This window comes from Prenolepis imparis, unplaced genomic scaffold, assembly GCF_030444845.1.
Source record: "Prenolepis imparis isolate NDT839.2.m4 unplaced genomic scaffold, iyPreImpa1.0 SCAF_3, whole genome shotgun sequence".
NCBI lineage: Eukaryota > Metazoa > Arthropoda > Insecta > Hymenoptera > Formicidae > Prenolepis > Prenolepis imparis.
This window is the reverse complement of record NW_028141161.1, coordinates 1,215,061-1,224,754: the sequence shown is the minus strand read 5'-3', so window position 1 is coordinate 1,224,754 and position 9,694 is coordinate 1,215,061. Positions and strand designations below refer to the sequence as shown.

The 9,694-nt window shown below is 51.9% G+C and overlaps 1 pseudogene; it reads left to right on the top strand.

The window, feature by feature from the left end:
• Positions 1 to 8,239: 8,239 nt before the first annotated feature.
• Positions 8,240 to 9,436, top strand: LOC145933861 (uncharacterized; annotated as a pseudogene).
• The last annotated feature ends 258 nt before the right edge of the window (positions 9,437 to 9,694 follow it).

Below are 9,694 nucleotides of genomic sequence, written 5' to 3'. Positions count from 1 at the left end.
CGCGTATTTAGTCGGATTTCGCGGACCGTGATTTCGGCGTGGACGCGACGAATCGGCGTGTCACGGCCGTCCGTAGGGGTGTCGGGGGGAGGAACGTACTGACGGTCGAGAACCCTCGACGGAGGCGGCGGAGCTCCACCCGCTGACGTCAGCGCGCTGTTTGCGGGGTGCGGTCGGAAACCCCGGACTCCCGAGAATAGCTCGGGGGAGACAGAGTACCCTCTACCTCGAAGTCGGGGAACGGTGGAGGCGGAAGCCGGTAGTTCGGAGCACGGAGATTATCTCCGCAGAGGCAGCGTACGCGTCTACCTCGGGCTCTTTTTTTCCGGGCGGAAGGATTCTCCGATACGACGGAGTCGGAACGGTATCTGAGAGAGCTCTTATCGTGAGCTCTCTTTTTATATGGATCGAGTAACGGGATCGGAGGCTGGATCGAAGGAGGGGGAGTAGGGGTGATACGACTCGGTTTATTTCGGCGCGCGTCGGGCGTTTTCGTGGAACCGTATTTAACGGTTGGATTAATTTATTGTGGCGCTCAGCGCCTGCTGCCCTGCCCGGCCGGTGTTCGCCGGGCGCAGCCTTCCGACGGGTGGACGGTCGGGAACGATGCGGGGGGGCATCGTTACATCACCCCCCTCCTAGAAGTGCCTGAATTTTGAGGCACTACTTAGCGGATTCGGCGGTGGTAGCGAAGTTCGCCGCGTCGCGAGAACCGCAATATCCAATAGCCGTGTTCGGCTGACCGGAACTTGTAGCGGCGGGATACGTATACCGCGAAATGCGGTACTTCCACCACCATTCCAGGCGCGACCTGGTACGGAATCGGCGGCGGGGTTACGGGTCCGGTCGGCATTTGTAGCGTCGGCCGTGGCGCTACGGTCCTCTCCGGAGGGGCCGGCTGGCGGGCTGGTCGTTTCGGCAGCGGTGGTGGTTGCTGCAGCAGCATGTCCCGCTTTCGCTGGTTGGCTCGGTCGGAACGCTGCACAATCGTGCCCACGCGGGGCGGCCGGGAGGGTGCTGGTCTAGCAGGGGCGCTCGGCGGCGTGTCGGGGCCCTCGTCATCGGTCGAGTCGCCCAGGAGCTCGTTGATGGCTTGGAGAATATCTTTTTCCATGGTCGTTCTCGAAGGTTTCGAACCAAAGTGAGCTCATTATTTTCCGGAGTCGTCCTCATCCTGATTGTCGGGGTCGTCGGTGTTATTGTTTATTCTTTCCCCGTTTCCGTTAGCGGTGTTAGGTGTGTTATTGTGGCCTGGCTTTAAATCCTGGATGTGTACATGGCGGTACCATTTGCCGTGGACGCTTTTCAGGTCGACGATTACGGGTGAGACGATGCGTTGTACCGTGAGCGGGCCAACATATTTGGGCGCTAATTTGGCATTGAAGGCGTCGGCCTTTCGTGACAGCGGATGCTGTTTCTTCCAGACGATGTCGCCGAGTTTCGGTCGCCACGGTCGTCGTCGCAAATTGTAATATTTTTCCTGGCGTTGGAACGCCCTGGCTAAGTGCACTTGCACAAGTTGATAGGCGTCGCGGAGATGCTGAGCGACTATATCCGGCTCGTCGATGGCGGTCGGTCGTCGTTCGGTCGTTTCCGGACGTCGCAGTTCCCGGCCGTGATTTAAGTAGGCGGGCGTGTATCCCGTGGCGTCGTGGTACGCCGTGTTGTAGGCGAACTGCAATTCGGGGATCCGGGCATCCCAGTCTCGATGGTCTCGTCCGACATATTCCCCGACCATGGTTTTGATTACGCGGTTCGTTCGTTCCACCGGGTTGCAGTGAGGCGCGCGGACGGGTGAGGTGCGATGTTTGATCCCCAGGGCCGTTAGGCGAGCGGTGAGCTGACCGGAGATGAGCTGGGTGCCGTTGTCGGAGATAATGCGATCGGGTTGCCCGTGGCGCAGGATAATGCGGGTGGTCAGCGCGTCGGTGACGGCGGCGGCGGTCGCCTTGCGTAACGGCACGAGCTCGGTCCATTTCGTGAAGCGATCCTGCATCACAAAAAGCCAGGTGTGTCCGGCTCGTGATCTTGGTAGTGGGCCGACTAGGTCGATCGTGACTTGCTCCCACGGCTGCCGGACGTCTACGGCGTGCATATACCCGGCGGGTTTTTGTTGCAAGGCTTTGTGCGCCATGCAGGTTTCGCACTGTCGCACGAAGGTCGCGGCTTCTCGTAGCATCCCCGGCCAGTAATATTCCTCCGCGACACGAGCGACCGTCTTAGCTACCCCCAGGTGTCCCGCGGTGGGTGCGGTGTGTAGCTGCTGCAGCACGGCGCGCCGTCGGTTCTTCGGCACGCATTGCTTCCACTGTACCTCGGTGGGCTCGTCCTTGAAGTTCAGCGTGTGGAGAATGTGGCGGTAAAGGACTCCGTTGTCGATGCGGTAATCGGGGAGCGCGGAGGCCTGTCGCGTCACGGTGTCGTAAAGGCGGCGGTACCAGGGACATCGGATCGGGTGCGCGGCGCAGACCTCGGGGCATCTGGAGAGCGCATCGGCCACGCGATTGAGCTTTCCGCGACGGTATTTAACGTCGAACTCGTATTGCTGGAGTTCGAAAACCCAGCGTCCGAGGCGGCCGGTCGGGGAGTCCACGCGTTGGAGCCACTTGAGTGACTGGTGGTCGGTCACGACGGTAAAGGCGTAGCCCTCCAGATACCCTTTCATCCGCTGGATGCCCCACACGATGGCCAGGCATTCCAACTCCGTAGCGCTGTAATTTCTCTCCGCGCCGTTGAGGGTGCGGCTCGCGTACGCGATGACCCGTTCGCCTTCCTCGGAAAACTGCGTAAGGACCGCTCCGAGGCCGTGGTTACTGGCGTCGGTTTGCAGGTAGAAGCGGCGTGTGAAGTCGGGGCACGCGAGGATGGGGGCGGCGATTAGGCGATTTTTCAGCGCGAGAAACGCGGCGTCTTCTTCGTCCCCCCATTTCCATCGGGCGTTTTTCCGCGTTAATCGGGTGAGAGGCGCGGCGGTCGTGGAGAAATCCGGCACGAAACGGCGGTACCACGAGGCGACGCCCAGGAATTGCCGGATTTGCCGAATGTTCTGCGGTGCGGGCCAGTTCGCGACGGCGCTGACCTTTTCGGGGTCGGTTCGAATCCCGTGTCCATCGACTACGTGGCCGAGATATTTCAACTGGTCGACGCAGAATTTGCACTTCTCGGGGTTCAGCCGTAATCGTGCGTCGCGCAACCGGCGGAAAACCTCGGTGAGCAGCTCGAGATGTTCGTCGAAGGTGCGGCTGATGATGATAATGTCATCCAAGTACACGAATACGTGGGGCTCGAGTTCCGGTCCCAGAACCGTATCGAGCAGGCGTTGGAACGTAGCCGGCGCGGAATGCAAGCCGAACGGCATCACCCGGAACTGCATTAACCCCCTCCCGGGAATAGTGAACGCGGTAATCGGACGGCTCTCCGGCGCGAGCGGTACCTGCCAGTAGCCATTTTTGAGATCGAGCGTGGTGAGGTAACGGGCTCCTCGTAACTTGTCGAGGGTCGCGGTGATCTGCGGCAGGGGATACGCGTCCTTATCCGTGACGTCATTCACGCGTCGAAAGTCGATGCAAAACCGGTGTTTGCCATCCTTTTTCCGGACGACCACAATGGGTGAGCTCCACGCGCTTTTGGAGGGTTCGATAATCCCGGCCTCCTCCATCTTGGCCACTTCGGCGTCGATAACGGCCTGCATCGCGGGGTTACGAGGGCGGTATCGTTGCTTGATCGGCGTCGGATTTTTTAACCGGATGTGGTGCCGCGCGAGGGTCGTTGGCCCGCGGACGTCTTCAAATAACGCGAGTTCGTGCTGTAGTAAGGTCGTGAGGCGGCGGTCCTCGGCCGGCGTGCGGCTCGCGAGTCCGGTGGTCAAGCTGCACTGCGGGGTGTGCTGACACGGGTCGGCGCGCGGCGGGGTGATGGTGATCCCGAGCTTTCCCCATAGATCGATGCCGATCAGTAACTCGCTGTCGAGAGTCGGTAGGATGGCGAATTCGTGTCGGTAGGTGCGGCCTCGGACTTGCATCGGCAGTGTCACGTAGCCGGGTATTTCCGCGTATGTGCCATCGGCCAGTTGCACTTGCCCGGCGTTTGTGCCCTCTACGTAGCCCCAGGTCCGAACGGCTTCGGCCGTGGCGGTGTTGATGAACGAAATCTCGGCCCCCGAATCTAGCAGGGCCTTGAAGGGCCTCCCGTGTATGCGGACGGTTAGGTGGGGTCGCGGCGAGAAAGTTACGTCGCGATGCTGGTGTCGGGGCGAGTGCCGGTCCGCTCGGCCTCGGCCCCGTGGGCGTTTCCCGTTCGTGGTGGGTGGCACTGCGAGGTGAGTACCCCATCGCGTCCGCATTGCGAACAAAATTTCTTCGCGGGGCGCTTGCAATTAAACCGGGTGTGTCCGCGCTGCTTGCAGCGCCAACAACTTTCCTCGCGATTATATACGGCTGCTACGGAGGGCCGTTCGCTCGTCGGTTTCTCGCTCTTCCGCATCTGACTCCGTTCCTGCTCGATGTCTTCGTATTCCGCGGCGCGGTTATGTAGTTCCGACAGGTTCGCCACGTCGTCAATCCGCACGTAGAACTTGTACTCGGGATGCATATTCTCATAAATGCGTTCGAGCTGCTCGTCGCGAGAGAAACCGCCCGCGCGACGCATCAGCGTCATCATCACCGTGGCGTACGCAGCGAATTTTTCCCCCGATTTTTGCCGGCGTTCCAGAATTTCGCGGCGGAGCGTGGCTTTGTATCGTCGCGGTAAGAAGTGTGCGTTAAAATCGCGTTCGAAATCGTGCCATTCGAACCAGTTGTCGCGCGTATTGCGGTACCACAGCAGGACATCGCCGCGTAAGAGTTCGGGTAACGCTCTAAGTAGCTGTTGGCCGGTGTACCCGTAACCGGCGTTTAGTTCGCGGACGCGCTCAAGGAAGGCCACGGGGTCGCGTCCGTCGAAAGGGCATCCCCACTTCCGAATCTGGTTGATGACCTTCGCGTCATCGGACGGCAGGGGCCCCCTGCGGTCCCCCCCAGGCGGCGGTGTCGGGGGCCGCACATGGATGGCCGGCGGCGGGGTGAGGAGTTCAGCCCCGTCGTCTTCCGCAGTCGCGTATTCGGCAAAGTTTTCGTCGATGTGACGGCTCATGCGCCTACGGAGGTCATCGAGGGTGCCGGTTGCGTCGAGGCCGGCCGCGGTGACGATCGAAACTAATTGTTCCTTCGGTACTCGGTAAATCCACGCTTTCGGCATCGTGGCGTGACCGTGGGTTCGGTGTTCGTGACCGGGAGTAAGAAACAAAAAAATTTTCGGACGAAACAACAACAAAAAAAAACAGCGCGAGCGCAATACAACCGCAAGGTTCGTGTCTCACAACGGACGGAACGGTCCCTGTTCGGGCGCCAAATGTAACGGTCGCTTTTCGCGAGCTCGGAATAACTCGGTCGGGATCAGGGCTCGTAAAAAGGGTGAGACAACGAACGTAACGGTTATTGGTAACAATAGTAATTTATTAATTTAGGTGTCGGTATGTACAAGTGTGCGTGTGTGTGCGTGTGTGGGTGTGTAACGCCGGTCGTTAAAGCCCGTGTATTATGCGGGTCTTTAAATCGCTTCGATTGTGTTTACGTCGCCCGCGAGACGCGGGGTCGGCGCGGCGAGCGGGGCGCTCGGTGTTGTCGCGGCGCGAGTCGGCGCGAGTAGAAAAACGCGTCAGCTGAGAGCGGCCGCTCTCTTCGATATATCGAAGAGAGCGCAATCGACCGGCGCGCGTATTTAGTCGGATTTCGCGGACCGTGATTTCGGCGTGGACGCGACGAATCGGCGTGTCACGGCCGTCCGTAGGGGTGTCGGGGGGAGGAACGTACTGACGGTCGAGAACCCTCGACGGAGGCGGCGGAGCTCCACCCGCTGACGTCAGCGCGCTGTTTGCGGGGTGCGGTCGGAAACCCCGGACTCCCGAGAATAGCTCGGGGGAGACAGAGTACCCTCTACCTCGAAGTCGGGGAACGGTGGAGGCGGAAGCCGGTAGTTCGGAGCACGGAGATTATCTCCGCAGAGGCAGCGTACGCGTCTACCTCGGGCTCTTTTTTTCCGGGCGGAAGGATTCTCCGATACGACGGAGTCGGAACGGTATCTGAGAGAGCTCTTATCGTGAGCTCTCTTTTTATATGGATCGAGTAACGGGATCGGAGGCTGGATCGAAGGAGGGGGAGTAGGGGTGATACGACTCGGTTTATTTCGGCGCGCGTCGGGCGTTTTCGTGGAACCGTATTTAACGGTTGGATTAATTTATTGTGGCGCTCAGCGCCTGCTGCCCTGCCCGGCCGGTGTTCGCCGGGCGCAGCCTTCCGACGGGTGGACGGTCGGGAACGATGCGGGGGGGCATCGTTACAAACTTTATGATGGGACACATATTATAATGTTGCTCCCCTCTTGATTTTAATTCTACATCTCTCTTCATCTCTCTGTTCTAACTGGAGTATCATCTAACTCATCATTTTTTGAAGAGTTTTGCTGATAATGCATGTGCACATCATACTATTCATATACATACTATTCATATACATATAGAACAGGGGCGGGAAAGAAATAATTAAACACACAGTTTAACAGTAAAATAATTTATTTGTTGCAAGCATTATAAATAATTTCATTTATAGCACAAGTTATCAATTCACAATCTATAAGTGATTCGCTATTAAACATATTACTATCACGTATCACCTTTGCGGCATTGCTCACATCGCGGATATTATCACATTGTAAAATATTTACAAATTGTTTAAATTTTTCATTAATACTATGAGTATTCTCACACAGCCAGGAATACATATGATCAATACATTTGTCGAAATCGAATAAATGTAGTAACGTTGATGGTTTCATGTACAAAGAATTATCAGATGAAGTAATTTTTATAATTTTTGAAGTATACATGTTAACCGCTTTGAGTGTTAGAACACTAATCCATAGCGGAGTTTCAGTTAGCTGCTCAATGTCTGCTCGTTTCCGCATTAGAGATTTCCATGTTTCAATGGGTAATATTATTTGATTGCCTCGATTATCACCGAGAGCCAATTCCACATAGGATATTATTCCGACGCTGATTCCTATTTCCAAATATTTATAGGATGTTGCGGTTAGAGCATATCTTCGCCCAAGTATACGAGTCGCACGCTGAATGCTATAAAAATAATTAGAACAATATTTCAAAAATTATTTAAAAATCGTTATTTAAAAATCTTTATTTTGACAAAAAAAAGAATCGAAACTTACTTGTCACTTGTATTCTTAGACATTTCTTGTTTTGGAACGTAATAATTCATGCTGGCGGAGTACATTTTTAAAAGAACCTTTCACATAAGTGATTGATACAATACTAAATCATTATTACAAGTTTTTATTGATACAAAGCAATGGGGTGGGGATTATTGCTGACACAAAATTATTTTTAACCAATCATCAAAGCGCCGATGCACGACTGCTATGACATCATCCTCAATGAAATATTAAATGTAAAATAATGCAACATATCCAAAATTTCAAGCGTCAATGTACGACTGCTATGACATCATCCTCAATGAAATATTAAATGTAAAATAATGCAACATATTCAAAATTTCAAGCGCCGATGCATGGCTGCTATGACATCATCCTCAATGAAATATTAAATGTAAAATAATGCAACATATCCAAAATTTCAAGCGTCAATGTACGACTGCTATGACATCATCCTCAATGAAATATTAAATGTAAAATAATGCAACATATTCAAAATTTCAAGCGTCAATGTACGGCTGCTATGACATCATCCTCAATGAAATATTAAATGTAAAATAATGCAACATATCCAAAATTTCAAGCGTCAATGTATGACTGCTATGACATCATCCTCAATGAAATATTAAATGTAAAATAATGCAACATATTCAAAATTTCAAGCGTCAATGTACGGCTGCTATGATATCATCCCCAGGTGTTCAAAACATATGTAACAAAATCACAAGAAAATGCAACATAATTAAAATTTTCGAGCGCCAATGTACGGCCGCTCTCATCTTGAGATGAATCTCGCGAAATGTGCAAAAATGTATCAATTTCAAGGTCGATACATCATTCGTACGTAACAAAATCACAAAGTGCAACATACTCGAGTGCCAATGATCTCTACGATTAAATAAAAATGATGGTAAAGAGGCATACTATGTCAATATCTTTGTCAGAGGTTCAAGAAGTACATCTCAAGTAAAGAAATATGGCACAATTGGAAGCAAGTTTGTTGGAGCAATCCGCAAGGGTGAATTCGGTGGAAGAATATATTGTGTGGGAGCAGCAATGTGACGAATACATCGAATCACTGAAAGAACAAAGTCGAATAAAACGTCCACGATTACCGATCGGAGTTCGACAATCGCTTGTCTCCCAAATCGCGCGTCTCGAAGGGTTGAAGAATTCGGTACGCAGACGTTTTATACACGCAGGTGCTGGAAGCAGTTCGCGAGACGTCGGACTCATATGGCGAGAGATTGATACGGCGTTCGAGAGCCGCATCTTGACTGGTGCGGTGATAAACAGCAATCACATCGAACCTCGTCAATTTTTAGAGGAGGCCAAAGACATTGTGATCGGACACGTGCAAAAAGTGTTGCAAAAACACACTAGTGTGAAAGTGAACATTATGTTTAATGGCGAGTTTGTGTCGGGTGATAAACGCGCTAATAAAACTATCAATACGAAAAACTGTGAAATCTTTCGCACGTCTGATTTGCGCGAATGGTACGATCAACGCGCTATGGAGACCACGCTAGCATCTCTCGAAGAGTTTCAAGAACATGATAGTGGTTGGGCAGTGTCGCGAATAATCAATTTAATTGTAAATATAAACAAGTATAATCCAATGCGTGCGGGATGTCACATTAAATTACCGCGAGAAATAATGATGAAGAGAGCAGTGATTAACGTGAAATCAAAAGACACTGCATGTTTTGCGTGGGCTGTGGTCGCTGCACTGTATCCCGCTGAAAGAGACGCGGATCGCAAATCTATGTATCCACATTACACAACAGTGCTGAATCTCCAGGACATTGAGTTTCCGATGACGTTGAACCAAATTAAAAAATTTGAACATCATAATGACATTTCGATAAATGTGTACAGTATCGAAGAAAAGAACATTGTCCCGATACGTCTCTCGGAGGAAAAGAAAGACACATCAACTTGTTGTACATGCAAGACAGCAATAGCGTTGAACATTTCGCCTGGATAAAGAATCTATCCCAGCTTGTCAGCTCGCAATTGAGCAAACATGGTCACAAGACATATATCTGTGATCGGTATGTATATTTATTGCAAATTATATATTAAATAATCATAAAATAATTATAAAGTGTTTATAATTGCTATTATCTTTTACAGATCCTTGCATTATTTCGGGTCTGAGGACAAGTTGTAGACACATATGGTAGACTGCAGAGAGATGAATGACTGCGCTATCCGGTTACCGAGCGATAAGGACAAGTGGCTCGCGTTCAACAATTTTAATCGCAAAGAACGACTTCCTTTTGTCGTATACGCAGACCTCGAATGTGTGCTGACAAAGACGAATAAGAAGGAAGAAGAAAAGAATTTATACCAACATCACCAAGTATTTAGTATAGCATATTATGTACATTGCTTATATGACGATTCGTTATCCGAGTATTATTCTCGC